The sequence below is a fragment of the Haliaeetus leucocephalus genome, unplaced genomic scaffold (assembly GCF_000737465.1).
Source record: "Haliaeetus leucocephalus isolate CR32 unplaced genomic scaffold, Haliaeetus_leucocephalus-4.0 Scaffold188, whole genome shotgun sequence".
In the NCBI taxonomy this organism is placed as follows: domain Eukaryota; kingdom Metazoa; phylum Chordata; class Aves; order Accipitriformes; family Accipitridae; genus Haliaeetus; species Haliaeetus leucocephalus.
The window spans coordinates 230,277-246,495 of NW_010972624.1; the positions used below are offsets into that span (position 1 = coordinate 230,277).

Below are 16,219 nucleotides of genomic sequence, written 5' to 3' on the forward strand. Positions count from 1 at the left end.
TGCATCCTATTGGGTGTCGGGTCCTTTCATTCAGAGGCTCAGTTCAATTCCTCATGAAAGCTAGAGCCAAATTCTCACCAATTTGAGTGATGCCAAGCCATGTCCTTTTTACAGGGCTGCTGATGTCTCCTGCAGAATAGACTGCAGGACTCATCCCAGCTCTTCCTCACTCACCTAAATTGTGAAGGTGGCTGCCTGGGAATGGGATCTCCGTTCCTTTATCAAGTTTGCCATGTTCTTGTGGCTCCTCTTCTTTCTGACCTCCCAACTACACTGTAGGTATCACAGATGGAGGACTGTGACTCCAGGTTGGGTGGAGATAAGTAGCAAAAGGTTCTGAACTCAAAAGAGCAGGAGAAGCTGTTTTCGTGCAGAAGCAGTGAAATGCTTTTGAATACCAGATCCAGGGGAATGAAACACTCCAAAACAGAATTACTCTGAAAAAGAGCTCAGTGTTTCCAAGCCTCAATTTCTATCCCTCATCGATGAAATCAGCACTTCAGATGTGTCTCTGAGTCATTGCCTCTGCCCCTTCCCTGTCAGCCACTTGCAGTGAGGAATTTTTCTTCATGTTGGAGGGCTGGTGTCCTGCATTCAGTCTCTGACAGGTTGAGAGGTATGTCAAAAGCATCTAAAATTCCTCTGCTCGGGGGCTTGGCTACAGAGGCTGCCGGTTTTTGTGCTAATAATATTTGAGCCTTTGCCTAATGCCTGCTTTGTGTAGAGTCCAGCCTGGGTGGGTGTTTGTACTTGCTTGAGTCTGGAGCTGCTAGTCTTTTAGGAATAGCTGCTTGCTTCTGAGTGTCCCCGAGCTGTTGTGGCTTTTCACTGGAGGCGTTTGCTGTGATGGTCATGTAGTATCTGTCATGTAGTTCTTGTTTTCTTGCCTTTCTGCTGCTGCAAGTCCCGGAATGTGCTTCACGGTGTCTGGTGCACGACTCCGGGAGACTCTGAGGCAAGCAACGTCATGCTTTGCTCCTTTGTAGCCCTGTCTTGGGTTTCCTTGTTGAGCTGGTAACAGTGTGAAACCAATTAGCTGTTGTCTTGGCTCTCAATCATGGGCTTGAGTTCCTAGCAATGCCCAAGAGGCCTTTAAAAAGGCTATTCTGTGCTGTTCCCAACATCTATTGCTGTGTGTACCGACCTTTGTGGCTGGTCCACAGTTCTGGTCGGTGATCTGTGCTGTGTAGGTTTGTCCCCTCTAGTTTAGAGGGATCCTGCAAACAGAGCTGGGTCCTTCCTGCAGGATTATTCCTTCTGGACTGCTGATTTTTCCTCTGTTGCCTTGAAGAGTTGGGGAATGTGTCGATGGCTCACAGATGAATACGCCTGTATGCCCATGTGCAGCCATCACTGAGATTTAGGAGCTTCCAGTGCAAAGCTGGCACTGGGTACTGAAAAGGTTGTGTCTCTGCAGCCTCGTGTATGCCAGCTGAGAATGCTCATGGTTCAAAGTCTGTAGCTTGGAGGAGCTTGAGAAACTAACTGAAGTCTTGACATGTGGAAATAAATTTCCTGAACAACCAGCCCTCATGGTGGAGCGGATGTTGGGGCAAGAACAGGAACTGCCGGTCTTGGTGCAGATAAAGCCAGTGTCCTGTTAGGACAGGAGTGGTTTTTCTGATAATTATGTATTTCCCCTGCTAAAGGGAGAAGAGAACTCATCCCGGCTAAGTGCCGCATGGTTCCTGGAGACAGGAAAATGACTGGCCGTGATTCACTGAGCAGTGAATTGCGTGGGAAGAGCTCGCTTTAGGCAGTGATTATGGAAGTGGGTTCAAAAGACCTGCTGAGATCAGCCAGGCTGTCAGGCATCAAAGTACCCGCAGTTCCCATGGCGAGACGGGTGAAACAACAGGGTGAAGAAGCAGCAGATGATTGGTTTCCAGAGAGGAACAGATAAATACATTCCTTTAAAAAAATTAAGTAAGTATTGAACAAGTCAGGGTAGGTAGCCTTGCCTCTGAATGTCCTTGTCCCTGGAGTCCTGTAGCACAGGAAGGAAGTGGAGTACTGGGGAGTCAATTTGAGGCTGGACAGGAGTTCTGGGATAGACTTTGCTTTTCCTGCTGGTTTCCAGTCCCTGCCTGTGGCTGCCTTCAGAGCTGATAATGCTTTGGCTGCTCTAGAGCAGTACAGAGCCAAGCCTGCTCTGGTCTGTCATGGGGATGAATGCAGCAGACCTTCCTTGGCAGGAGAACAGGGGATGCAAGTACTTCACAAGTGACTTTGGTTTGTACTTGGTGGAGGAATTGGGGGAGGCTTCCCTCATGGTGGGGTGGGAATAAATCAGTGCTGTTTGGCTTTCGAGATTTTAGAAGCTGGGAGGAGGCTGCATTATCTGGGTGAGGCTGGTGGTCTGGAGTTCCCTGTCTGCTAAAGACAGGTGGACAGGAGGGAGAAGAAAAAGGGCCTTAATGGTAGAAGCAGTAGACTTATGACATCCAGATTTGAGTCCTTGGTCTCTTCTGGACCAGGCTCTGCAGGCTCTTTCTGTGTGTCAACATCCCACCTTTTAAACAGGAGCATGTCCCTGCCTTCCCCATTGTACCAGGAGGACATAGCTACTTAAAGACTGGAGATACCAAGTGTTATATGCATGTTAGTTAGAGGGATCTTATTGCTAAAAATCTCTGCTTAGGGCAAAGATGTTGTTTTTAAATACATCCCTGGTAGCTGTGTGTAGCCAGACAAATTCTGGCTTAGTTACATGTCTCCTTGGCCTCCTCCTTGCTCGTACGCTTATGTACCTTGGCCTGGGCTGTTGTTGGATGAGAGCGTTCAGCTGAGCCTGCAGACCCATCATGGCCGAGCTTCCTGACATGGCAAACCCTTCATGAAATTGAGAGCAGCGAGGTGCAGTGCCACAAGTCTGGGTGCTGGCAGTAGGACATAGCTCCGTTGCCGCGGTTGCTGCAACTGAATGGTTTGGGAACCATGGCTCGTGGTGGCTTCTCCTGCTGCTGCTGGAAGTGGTGGTGGGACCTCTCCAGTGTGCACCCTTCCACAACTGTAAGGTGTTAGGAGGGAATTAGGGCACTGAACTGTCTCCCAGAAGAGATTTAAGGGAGTATTTCTGTTCATCTAGTCATTATTCCCCAGAATTTGTAAAGAGGGACAACAGGGTCCTGTTGAGAACTGAGAACTGCTTGAGTTTGCTTCGCTCAGGAGAGGCTTTTTGGGGAAAGTGTTGCAAGATCCGTGCAGCTGAATCTAAGTGTCTCTGCCCACCACTCGGTTTGGCCGAAGCTCTCCGAGCTCCTTCCTTTTCCAGAGAATATGCATTTTATGGAGTTTCCCACAGCATTCTGCAAAGGCTTTGTGTTCTTCTATAAAAGCCTCTTCAGAATGAAATACCTCTGGGCCTCAATGACTGTGAAGGGAGAACAGACTCCTTTATTTTGTTTTTAAATGCTAAAAATATATAAATCCATCTGCTTTTAGAGGGAGGCGAGGAGACCTGCTTTTGTTGTTGGCAGCTGGTGGGAGGGCACTTGCTGTACCACCCCCCGGCTCCCCAGAAGCACCACTTACTTCTGGAGAGAAACCCAGAGTGAGACATCCATGATTTGTGAACCCCGTGGCTTAAATGCCTGAAAAGCAGCAAGTCAAAACTGCTGGGTAGCGTCACACAGTCCTGCCTCAGGGCCTTTGACCATCTTGAGGCTGGTGGAGATGTTAATAATGGGACACTGGCATACCGATGAGTGGCAGGGAGCTGTATGGAGGGGGAATGTTGTTGTGTGCAGCTCCTTTCCACCCTCCTGTGTTGTGGCACTTCACCTCCGAGTGCAGCATAAGCGGAACTGGTGTCTGGAGGATGTTTCTTGTTGGGGAAACAAAGGCCCAGAGGAGAATTGAGATGTCTGGGAAGAAAAGCTACTGATAAAGCATCACGCGACTCTGCAGGGTTTCCCTGCTTCTGTTTTCTGTCATCGGACCTCAGGTCGGGCATCAGCCTCAGGAGGTCTGACAGCCTCAGCGAGCCAGCATCTGTGCTCTTTGGAGTATAGTTACCCTGACAGAGCTGGGGTTGGGGCAGGCACAGTTCCTTGTTTTTTATCAGCAACCTGCTTGGATTTGGGTGTGCTCAGAGAGTTGATTTTGCATCTTTCAAGAATCACAGACTGGTTGAGGTTGGAAGGGCTGTCTGGGGTCCAGCTGGTCCAACTCCCCTCCAAAACCTCCATGCAAAGAACAGAGACGTGTGGCTGTGGAAAAGCTGGGGATAACCAAAATCTGCTCTGACTCTATATCCACAGAGGAGGGATGAGGCAGGAAAAAGAGACCACTCTTCCAAACCACAAGGGTACTAACAGCAGCTCTGATATTCAGGACATGCCTGTTCATCACACCAGAGTGGAGCTTGTTTTCCCCAGGTGCTGCAGTGAGGCAAATACATCCATGTGCAGGTTGTGCTCCCTTTGGAAGTTGTTGTGGCATCGAAGTTCAGCTGGGATTTGGTAGAGTAATGATGCTGCAGGTTGTCGTGGATACCTGCTTGATGGGAACATTGGGCTTGTAACTATTTGCTTGCCAGTTCTCACCAAGCATGCGGCAGCTGGAATAGTGTCTTGCTCAAGAAAGTGTGCAGTGCCAAGGAGTTGGCAGCATAGTATGCTTTTTCATCTGCCTGAGGCTTCCAGTCCTGCCCATCCGCTTTCCATGCTGGCTGCTCCAGCAGTCCGCTCACTCACAAAGCCTCTTAGTTGTTTAAATTGAGGCTATTTATAGCTCTGGAGCCATGAAGAACTTCGAGGATGGCGCAGAGTAGCAGTGACCAAAGTTCTCAACAGGTACCCAGGCAAACTCTCCCTTTGCTCCCCGTCTGTCCCCAACCTACCCCATCTCCATTTCTCACAAGTGCAGGTAAGAGAGCTATCCTGCCCGCTTACCCTCTCCAAAGAGAGGACAAAAGCAAGGGCAGAGAGTCAGTTGGAGCATGTGTCCTCATCTTACCCAGCAGTGTTGGCTAGAATCTGAACAGAAATGCCTGAACCCCTTGCCTGGAGTGTTGCTGTCACAGCATGGAGAGCACAGCAGACCTGTGCCTTTGATACTGCCAGCCTTAAGAAGGGAAAGCAGCACCTTTACCTGGTTTTGGGGCACTCCTGACTGCAGTAGCTGAGCACTGTTGCTCCAGGGAAGTAGGTTCAGGTCCTTCTCCAAGTGTAGGCGTTGGGTAATTTTGCTTTGGTGCTCTCAAGATGCTGCACTGCATGAAGGAGGTTAGCATCCAGCTTTGGCTGTGCATAGATCTGTGGGCCCGTTCTCTTCATTTGTTTCGGGAAGAGATCCTGGAGATGCGATTTTGCTGTGAAGGAAGCTGGCCTCTTGTACTCTGTGCTGCAGCAATGTGTGGTCAGAGGGCCTGGTAGAGCCCTTTGGTACTGTGTTTGGAGCAGACGTGTTTCCAGATGCAGGTGTGTTGGGGGTGGGGTGGGAGAGGGATTGGCGAGTGGTGAATTTTTTGAGTTTTTTTCATTTTTTCGGAGTAGGGAATAGTAAGAGGAGCCAGAGCAGGGATTTTTTTCCAGATCAACCCTTCTGCATTTCTCCCTTGACTTTTTTTCGCTGTAGAGGCAGGAGCTTGGTCTAGTGTTTCATGGCAAATCACTTGCCCCCCTGAGAGGTGTCATGCATGTAGCCTGGAGCTGTGAAGCGGTCTCAGTCCTCCAGAAGGAGCTGATGGATGGACGTGGTGACAGCAGGGAGCTCAGAAGCCTGGCTGAGCTGCTGCAAGGAAGGAGAAAATGTAGGAAAGTGTGTGTGGGGGTTATTTCTTCTTATCCCAGGGTAACATGAAAGAGCTAGGATGGAAACCACAAGCCCATCCACCTAACATTGTGCAGCATCTGTCCTGGAGGGAGATGGGCCTGCATTAACTTCATGCTCCTGCTGTCGTGGGCTTGTGAGAGGGAAGGTGAAGGCAAGAACAGCCTCCTGCTTTCTGCTTGTGGGGCAGGCAGGGAGCTCCCTTCCCCTCCAAGCTGTTCAGTGCTGCCAAGTGGCCAGCCATTTCCTGGGTTCATTCCAGAGCTCATTGCTTTCCTCCAAAATTATCCAGCTGAGCCTGCAGACCCATCATGGCCGAGCTTCCTGACGTGGCAAACCCTTCATGAAATTGAGAGCAGCAAGGTGCAGTGCCACAAGTCTGGGTGCTGCAAAAAGCACATGCTGGATTTCTCCGACTGGTGACTTAATCCAGTTTGACACCAGTGGGTCTGGGCTTCAGTCTCCGACTAACGCGATTCAGAAATGGAAAGGGGAAGACACGCAGAGCTGCAGTCTCCCTTTGCCCGCCTCCACCCCCCGCTGCAAGTGCCTGGCCTCAAGCTGACAGTGGCACTGAAAGGCTGCGTTGATCCCATCTGGGCTGCAGGCTGGTGCTTGTGTGTGGAGGAGACAGAGGGGAGCGTGTACTGAACGAACCCTCTGCAAGCCTTTGTTCCCTCGAATGAAACAGCACCCCCCTCCCCCCCGGCCCGGTGTGGGACTACCATGAACAGAAGGGCACTTGTTCAAGGGACACAGAGAGGAAAGATAAGCTGTGGTTTGATGCTGTTTGCATTTGGCAAGCTGGGGCTGCATCTGTCTTTTCCTGCCCAGGGATCCACAACCCACCCAGGTAGCTGTGCCTTATCAGCCGCTCTCCTCAACAAACTGCCCTGGGCTTTTATTTGAATTGGGTACCTTCCCATGCTTCTCACCCTGCTGCACCTGCCAGCCTTCCCACTCTGCCTGGTACTGGCAAGGCACCAGTATTGCAGCCGGCAGCCCGTGCCAGCCGGTGCATCTCGCAGCGTCCATGCCCACAAGCATCATTGAATCCCTGCGAGGGGTAGGTGCTGAAGGTCACCGTGAGGAGGTGTGAAGAACTGATCTGAAGAGAAAGAAGCTGTTCCTCTGTTACAGATGGCATTTATGAGGCTGCAGCAGGACATTCAAACCAGAAGGAAACTTGAAGTGAAGTGTGAATGCACCCCGCAGCCCTTCTGGATGGCGGTGGGACAATCAGCAGGAGAGTCGGGGCAGTGCATGGGGTGAGGATGAGAGTTTGGGCTGCAGGTGCTTAAACGCTGCCAAGTCGGCAGCTTGCTGGGAGCTGGAGGGGCCTCGCCTGCCCTTGCCCAGAGCAGTACAGAGCTTAGCTTTGTCTCCAGACGCACGGGTTCAAGCCCTGCTGCTCCTAGCACTCAGAGTGGTATTGCATGCTGGTGCTTGTAGTTCCGTAGAGCTGGGCTCCTGCATTTGGAGCACGGCAGATTCATTAGAGTAAAAGGAGACATTGGGAGGCTGGCTCTTGCCACCTTTTGGCAGGGCTTTTCCCAACTGTGGAATGGGAAGAAGGTGGGCACAAGCAAGATCTTTTGTCTTCCTGAAAACCTGATTTTAACCTACATACCTTGGAAAAGTGAAACTCTAAATAGATAGATGGATAGATGTGTGTGTGTGTGTGCGCGTGCGTGTGTATGTGTATGTATTTTTCCTCCCGATTCCTTGGGACACCAAGGAAGAGACATCTTTTATTCAGAGCCCTGGTGTTGGCTGGCACATGCCCCATGCAGCACTGGGACTTCCCATTAGACCTGTGCCGCCAGTTGTAGCAAATGGGTCCTCTTTAACCTTTCCTGCTGGGGAGCTGAGGCTTCTCCTGCTGCCTTACCCCACGGCTGTTGTGTCTATCTGTGGGGAGGGACAAACGTGGAAACAATTGGTGCTTCTGAAATGTGGAAAAGATGTTTTTTGCAGGAGCTGCAGGGTTGCAGCCAGTGGCACAGAATGGACTGATCATTGATGCTGCTGTTGTCCTGCCCAGCAGCCTCCATGGCATATGTGGTGATGTGTGCAGGGCACATCATTGCTTTACACACCCCCTAGAGAATCTCCTAGCAAAGCTTGGCACAGTGGCCTGTTTTCCTTGGCTTATGTTTTCCTACAGCAAATGTTTAGATGCTTTGTGTCTTTGGGCATGCTGGTGTGGGCACTGCAGCCCCTGGCTTGCTCAGTGCCTGTGTGAGTGGCTATTGGAGGGGCTGCTGTCAGTGGTGACGTGGTGGGGAGGGCACAGCAGCTGACAAGACCCATCTGTCTTGTGCAGTGTTTAAGTCTGCTGCAGGCAGGGCACGCGCAGTCTTTCTCTCCTCTCTGTCCCATGTCCGTAGGTTGACAGTGACGTCCTTCAAGTTGTCCTTGAGAAGCATGTATGCTGAGGTTACCCAAGAGCTGTTTGTGAGAGTGTGTGTGACTTGAAGAGGTTCAGGAGCTTTACACAAGAGCAGGAGCTGCCCTCCTTAGTAGGAAGTGCTGTGTCCTACTGCAGGGAAGGAATGCTGAGCTGTTAGAGGAGCCCCAGCACGGCCTCTGCTGGATTGCTGCGATGGCAGGATGCTTCTCTGTGGCACGTGGACACGTGAGGGTTAATTGCATGTGCTCAAGCCAGAAGCATCCTCTAGATTCCAGCTGTCAAAGCACTAACTTAAGTATGTGTCATCTTTACGAGGCAGTAAACAGTACTATGGTCTGAATTACTGAGTCCAGAGGCCTCCAGGGTACAGTATAGCTTGTAGGGGCTTCCCTGGTAATTACTGCCTGACTGACTGCTCGAGGAAATGGCCAGATGTGTTGCTGGCTCAGTTAGGGTGGCAGTAGCTATAGAGCGTGGGGCGTGAACAGAAAGAGCAGGTTGGGGTGCTTGGTGGTCGTATGGCTCAGCCTACCCCAGCGCAGCATTGTTTGGCTCTGCTCCTGGCCCTTCCAACTCCACATAACCCACCCAGTCCTCCTCGCTGTCTCCGAGAAGCCAGAGAACCAAATAGCCACCATTTTCAAAGTGCACAGCGATGCCAAGCTGAATCTGAGGCCAAGTGTGTGTTCCTGTGTTGAACCTTTGTTTGATGGGGTGGTGGGAGTGTGGTGGGCTTCTCATGTGGTGGAACGCTCTTTGTGTCCTCCTGGAACTCCTTGGTTTGCCAATGGTATCCTGGTGGGTGATCTCCTGTGACGTGGCAACTGCCCTGGGTGGCCTCAAGGCGCTGTTGACTGCCACATTTCACTTGGTGCCAGTGGGGCAGGAAGGTGCAGGGGAGGGTTTTAGGATGGTGGGGATCACAACATGCTGAAGGAGCCCGTCTTGCTGTCTGCACTGGATGCTGTGCCACAGAGGGAACGGTTCTGGGTCTGCTCTGCACATCCAGGGGTATTTTATATGTGCATGCTGGTACTTAAGATTGGCCCAGGGCTGTCCTAGAAGCCATCATTGCAGGGAAATGAAAATGACAAGTAGGCTGTGCAAGAGGAAGCATTCACAGCCAAACCACAGTAAGATCAGCATGTTTTATCCCACTAAGTTTCTTGGAAACTGTTGATAATTGTCCCTTCTAAAGTTCAGGCACATGAGAAAAAGAAGTAAGTGAGCTTTATAGGTCAACTGCGCATGTGAAAACAGATCCATTGCTGTTGGTGTGGGACTCAGCCTATGCACAGGATCCCATCTTTTCCCAACTCCCCTGCAAGAAGGAACCAGACTCAGTTGCTGGCTGGAGCACCATGAGAAGGTACTTCAGCAGCAGGGCTTGAGAGCTCACCAATGCCTGTATTGGTACTGTATGGTCAGTATTGGATTGATATTTGGGCCTCTCATTAAATTGCCCAGTGGTGGTTTCTGTAATGAGGTGTGAATCCTCAAGGCTGGCCTGGCTCTTTCTGTAAAGAGCAGGGCTGCTGAGGTGATGAAAGGCCAAAGTCTCCTTGGATCCAATTCTGAATTTCCTCCACGGTTTCAGCAGTATGGGGCAGAGCAGCTGGCTCGGGGCGGGGTGAGTTTCCCTGATGTCAAGAGGAAGCTGTTCTGTTAAAGTTCACTAAAGGTTCTGCTTTTGATTTTTTTGAAGGTCATGTGTCAGCATCCAGTCCTGAAGAGCAGAGCCAGGATTCCATGAGAGCTGCAAGGTGCTCTGAGCTTTCCTTGGCTTCTCCTCAGAGGAGGGGTCAGTGGGGATCTTGGTGGGGGGAATCCTGTGGCTCTTTGCGTGTGCAGGCATATTGATCCATGACTTCAGCCTTTTTCCTGCAGAGCTGGCAAAGTCCTGGAGGTACAGGGGGTAATTTAGCTCACCTCTGACCTTGGCAGATAGGAATGGTGTTTAACCAGTGCTGGAATGAGAAGGTAGAAGGCAGGGGGTTACATTTGAAGTGGAGGGTGTCCATTCTCCTGTCCTCTGGAGCATTGGTGGCTGCATTGTGGAAATCCTGCAAGCAGCCACCAGCCTGTGGATGCCCAGATGCCCTGGACTTTTCATGCCATTCTCTGCCTGCGCTATTTATTGAGCCTGACACTTCAGCAGCTGTGGAGATGGACAGATTTCTATTAACTGTACCCTGCATGTGCCCCCCCTGTAAAGTGAGCCCAGGTATTAGCATTGCAAGAACTGAAGGCGGGAGCACAGCAGTTGGAAATGCAGGGTGATTTATTCAATGGAGATGTGAGAGATGGGAGCAGACAGCTTTGGAGCTGTGTTGTTGCTCCTGATCCATTTCCTCTCCCTCCCCTCTCTTTCATTCTCTCTTTCTCTTCCCCCACCACTCTTCCAATTTTATTTTAACAGCACTACAAATTGCGGCATAAATCTTAGCTGAGCAGCAATTCAGGTTGGCGGCCACCAGTAAATCTCTTCTTCCAGCCTCCCCACATGAGAGGGAAGTTGCAGTGGGAGTAAGGGGCTATGGCTGAGTCCTGAGCGTGCCTGGTTTACAGTCCCATCAGGTTTTCCTGGCTGTTTCCAGTTACAGGCCCATAGCATGTTTATCCTTAGTCCCACATCTCTCTAGTCCTGGGAAACAGGAAAATTCTTCTCCCACCCTAGCCTCCAGTGCTAACAATTGGTGCACTGGAAAATGGCATGAAACGGCCTCAAACATGGGATAGGAGGGATGCTAATGTAAGTTGCAAATGCCATTGTTCAGGTGTGTGACATCTAAAGTTGTTCCCTGTTCTTAAAGATAGCAGAAGGTAGTCTTCATCTGTGCAAATGGACCTGTACTTGCAAACTACCCTGCACGCACATGTGCTTGTGTTTTCTGATGCAGAATGCATGTATCCTCTACAGGCTGTGCTGGGAAGAATGGCAGAAAATAGCCCTGTGTGGTGTGTGAAGGGCAAAACCTTTGCTGTTTAGTTCATGCAAGGGATCTGTCTACACAGTTCCACACCAGGAGCTGTTTGTCCTGGCAAACATGTTTCCCAGCTGCCTGTACTGTCTCCTTGGATGTGTGCTCCACTTGTGTTTGTAGCCTCCTCCCCACCGTGCTTGAGCTTGACCACCCTACATTGAGACCAGGTATTATGAGAGCAGAATAAAAGTACAAGACCATGCCTTCATCTTAGCCTCTTCTTGGCTGTCTGTGAAGCTTCAAAAGCATTTTCCATGTTGGGTTCTTAAAACACTGGGCAAGTGTTGAAAGACGCAAGGATAGGTCTGCCTGATGTCAACAAGACTTGCTTTTTGTGTGATGTACCGGTGAGAAAACCGGAAAAGGCATCTGCTGCAGACGTGTTAGAAAACAGTGAGATTCTGGGGGTTTGGAGTAGCTGGGATTTTTGCAGAGAAGCACAGGGCCAGCAGTCCCTGCAATGTCTAGGGACTGCAGGGCTCTGACTCCAGATGGCCACCTTGCCCTTGCCTTGCTCTTTTCTCCAGGGAGCGCAGGTTCTTTTGAGGTAGACCACAGACCCTCACCTAAAAAGAAATTCCTTCATTGGCTTAAAGACAGAGAAACAAAAACAAGTAGAGCTTCCTCTTCATCCGGCTTTCTTGCCTCTGCAGGGCTTGCTTTTGAAGTGATTGTTCAAACATACCTCAGGTATGGGTAGCTAAATGCGGGGAATCAAGTGTCTTTTGGTCCCAAGAGTCCACCCTCCTTGCTGAAGCTGTCCCAGATGAGAGAGCATCTTAATGAGTTCAGTTTCTTGCTCCTTTCCTTGCCTCCCGCCCTCCCTGCTGAGAGCAGGTAAGTCTTTATTGTAAAACGTAACTGTAGAAATCAGCCCCATTGGCGCTTTCTTTCCTTCCCACTTTCTCAGGTTCGTAGCACTGAAGGGCTTCTCATCTTTCTGTGCCTCCATGCTTAGATCCTCCTTCAAAGAGCAGCCTATGCTCTGCTTCTCCCTGCCTGCCTGCCTCTCTCCTTATGTGCAGGCAGTGCCAGGCACACTGAGTCTGTGCTTAGCCAGGGCTCCCCTGGTTGTAGAGGGAGAAGGCACAGCTTGATTCAGCATGAACATCCTGCTTCCAAGGGCCATGTGTAGCTGCTTCAGCTCCTATTTAGATCCTGTTTAACCTGATATCTGGCTCTGGCCTTGTCCTGGAGATTAGGCCTTCATCCTGTTCAGGGGGTGGCAGCTGTTCTAGAAAGGGAACAGGAGTCCTGATGATGTCTCAGGCTGGTATAAATCTCCTTGCTAGCACTGAAGGACCTAGTGTGATGTAGGTGAGGAGCTAGAAACTCATTTGCAGCCTTTAGGCTGATGTTTGCAGGCAGAGGTGGTTCTTTGCTCCTCTGTGGCCAGGCGATGGTGTCTAGTGTCTGGGTGCTCAGAGGTCCTGGTAGCTCTCTGAATCCCAGGCTCAGATGCATGTTTTGTTCTCTTAAGATTCCCCCCACATACATATACAAACCCTTTAATAGCTGTAATAAACCATATGCCCCTGTTATTTAAATAGAATAAATAAAGTTAGAAAAGCCTCCCAGGAGCATCTGGAACTTCACCACCTGTGGAAAATCGGCAGTTAAAGGAGCTGTATATGTAGCAGAGAGCGGGGAGAAGAGCCCATAAAGACAGAGTCAGCAGAAAGAGAGGAGTGTCTGAAAGTCTTTCAACTTCCCGTTGGCAGCACTAAGATGCGATTCCAGCTGCTTTCTATTCTGGGATGCAGGCAAGTGTGTGCTCCCACACTTGGTTATTATTGCTTGCAAAGAGCAGATCTGGATTGACCCACAGGTTTGGAAATCATTATGCTAGCGAGTAGGGATAATCCAGAGGACGGTGAAAGAGCATTGCCAAGACTTGAGAAATTAACGTTTGGTTTCTGGACTTGTTGTAGACTTTGCAGTTGGGCAGGATACGTGGTCTGTCAGTGCCTTTGTTGCTGTCTAGATAACAGGTCCCCTGGAAGGAGAATCCAAGGCTCTCCAAAACACCACCGTCTACTGCAGGCACAGGGCTGCCCAGATACATAGGTAGAAGTGTGTACAGGCATGAAGTCTTTGTTTTTTCAGGTGCTGACGGTGTTTCTTAGGCTGCAGTGGGAAAGCCATTCCTAGTTCTGTCCAGAACCCCTCTAGCTGCTTTGTGGAAAGAGGGAATCTGGCAGCCAGGCAGGCAAGCGAAGGAGGACACAGCCATATCTGTACATTCACTGGAGACCAAATGGACACTGGAATTATGTTGTTTCAAGAGGGAGCTTCTGTGCTGTTGCCTGTTCTCTCTTGGCTAATCCAGACACCTAGCATCCCAGATCCTTCTTGTTGCAGGTCCCCTACAAGTTAAGAGCTTTTATTTCCTGGCCTCCTGGACTGTGAACACTCCACAGCCAACCTGAACTTCACTTACAAGCTCAAGATGCAAATATGAACATCCTACCTGTGCCACATTGCTGGATGCTCCTTAGCACTGCATCTTATCCCAGAGGCACTTATGCCCAAACGTTCAACCCCTTTTGAGGTGGAAAAGTTGAGACATGAACCCTCTAGAGAGGGGTATGCTGAGAGGTGTCACAGTGTGTGTCCGAGTGCCTGTTGAGCCCCTGCTGCTCACTGGCAGCCCCGGCAGTGTTGGTGGGCTAGCACACACTGTGCCTGCCTGCCACCAGGATCCCAGGTGGATAGGCAGGTATCTTTTGCAGCTTGGTTCTTCTGAGTTGCTAATCGCCTCCCTCTGTGAGTGATGCATATATCACTTGACTGCCGGTACCCTCCCCTCTCTGCTCCAGCACGTAAGCCTCTGTGTGGTACACCAGCTTTGACAGAAAGGGCCAACCCCGCTTCAGGCTTTCACAATTTGTCAGAATAAATTGCTTCTTCCTCCTATTGCGTGGAGGAGATGCTGGTTCATTTGCCCTGAGTCTGAACAGCACCTGAGGCGGCTTCTCCCTCCTTGTTCTTCCTCCCTCCGAGCCCACAAGGAGAGCAGATCCTGCTGGCTGCAGAATGGCAACAGGCTCCTGAAACCACAGCTGATGCAGCAACAAATTTTGTGCAGTCTTGCATTCATCTGCTTGACCTGACATAACCTGGGAAGGGGAACAGAGCTGGAGAAGGTGCGGATGATCGAGGAACAGGAAAGGCTGGAGCCATCTGTGAGGTTGGGGGGGGTTTACTGCTGTTCAAAGCCTCTGCTTTCCATGCTGGCCCAGGCAGCCAAGCTGACCAAGCAAGCCCTTGGCCCCACTTCACCCCAGGTCAGTAAAGCGTGGAGGGATGTGGCTCCAGTGCAGCAGGCCTGCACTGCAAGCCTTCGTGCATGTTTTTTCCAGCACCTGGCAGTGAATGTGAGTGCACTTGAAAGTTGCGTGTGGAGCCAAGGACTTGATGGAAAGAGTGAGTGTGTGCATGTGTGTGCAAATTCCAATACCCAGTTTATCTGGGACATTGCCCTGGGCTTCTGCTGTGTGCATTGAGATCTTCCTCTGGGATCGGTGTTCTTTGGAGGGGTCACAGGTGTGGTTCCTGAAGTAGAAGAGAGGACGTTCAGGTTTGCCCTCTGCCTTCTGATCTCCTCTCACCAAAGGAGCTGCTCAAGCATGTTGAGAGATAGCAGGGCTTGGTAGTTGGTGGCATTGGCTCTGGGAGGAACCTCCATCCTTGCATTTTCCCTCGCTGCCAGATAACATTTGTAGCATAGCTGCAGTGGCTTGATTACTGTGCCCTGATCTGACCATAGACTGAACTCCAGGGATGTCAGGAGTTGCCAGAGTTCCTCTCTCTTCCTCTGTCCCTTGGCAATCTTTCTTTCTTCCTGCAGATCAGTGCAAAGCTTGTTGGCTGGGTTATTAAGCATGAGCTGCTTTCCTGAGGTACAGGACTGGCTTAGCTTTTCATTAAGGCCTGTTAATCATCCTGAAGACAGCCTGACAGCCACTGGCGATGGACCACAGTGCCCTGCTGCCTTCTGTCTTGCCCGGAGGCGTGAGGTCCTGCTCTCAGTACCCCAAGCATGGCTGGCAGCTGCGGGAAGGGCGCTGCGTGGTCTGGCGTGGGACAGTGCTGCTGCAGAGCTTGGCAGCATGGACTTGAGCCCCGAGAAGTTTCCTCATTCGCAGGAAGAGCGCGGGGCAGCAGCTCTGCCAGGAGCTGGGGTGATGGCCAAGTCAAAGCCCCAGGAGAGGAGGAGGAGGAGGCTGGGGGCTCTGCTTCCCACCTCTGCCAGGCTGCAGCCATGCTCTCATTAGTCTCAGGCCTCACAGAAACACGAGTCTTTCTCTTTCCCTCCATCCCAAATGGTACTGACCTCTTGATTACTGTTGTTGTTTTCTTAATTGCACCTTGGAGCTATGCCTTGATTCATTTTTTCAGGGAGAATTTAGAGAAAATATGGTTGTTTCTCAAGCAAATAGTGGCCTGCCCCATGCAGCTGATTATGGACAGGGCTGGGAACTGGTGAGACAAAAGGAGAATGGGGCTTGGCAGGGTCCTCCCACCTCCTTCCCTGTGGTTGTGCCTGCATTGTGATAGACCCCACCACCCCACAACCCCTGCAGGGCCACACAAGGGGGCAAGTGGCCCTCTCCAACAGCAGTATTTTGCCTTTCAGTCCTCAAAGGCAGCAAATAGCTTTGAATTTCCTTTTCATCCTGGGAAGAAGGGATTTAATTTACTCTCTGAAAGTACAGGGTGGTGTTTTGGAGCTGAGCTGATGGCACTGGCTGTGATAGTGACGTGGGGGTGTGGAGTTGCTCACAGAGCATCACCCAGAGCTCCTCAGTCCTCTCCATGCCATGCTCTCCAGACATGAGACATCCCAGGAGATGTCCTCTAGTTCATTTCCTCCTGCATTTCATCTGAAATCCTTCCACTTTGAGTTCTTCTGGCCATCCCTCCCACTTTTCCCAACCCAAGCAGCATAGATAATCATTGATATAAAACTGTCACCATCCTGTTGTCTCTGGGCAGGCACCATGCAGGCAGGCAGGCATTCCTGTGGCCAATCTACAGGTGTGTA

General features: G+C 50.8%; 1 protein-coding gene across 2 annotated transcripts in view; it reads left to right on the forward strand.

Moving 5' to 3' along the window:
- CAPN15 (calpain 15) overlaps positions 1-16,219 on the forward strand; it is a 60,445-nt gene that overhangs the window by 16,749 nt on the left and 27,477 nt on the right. The window lies entirely within an intron of this gene.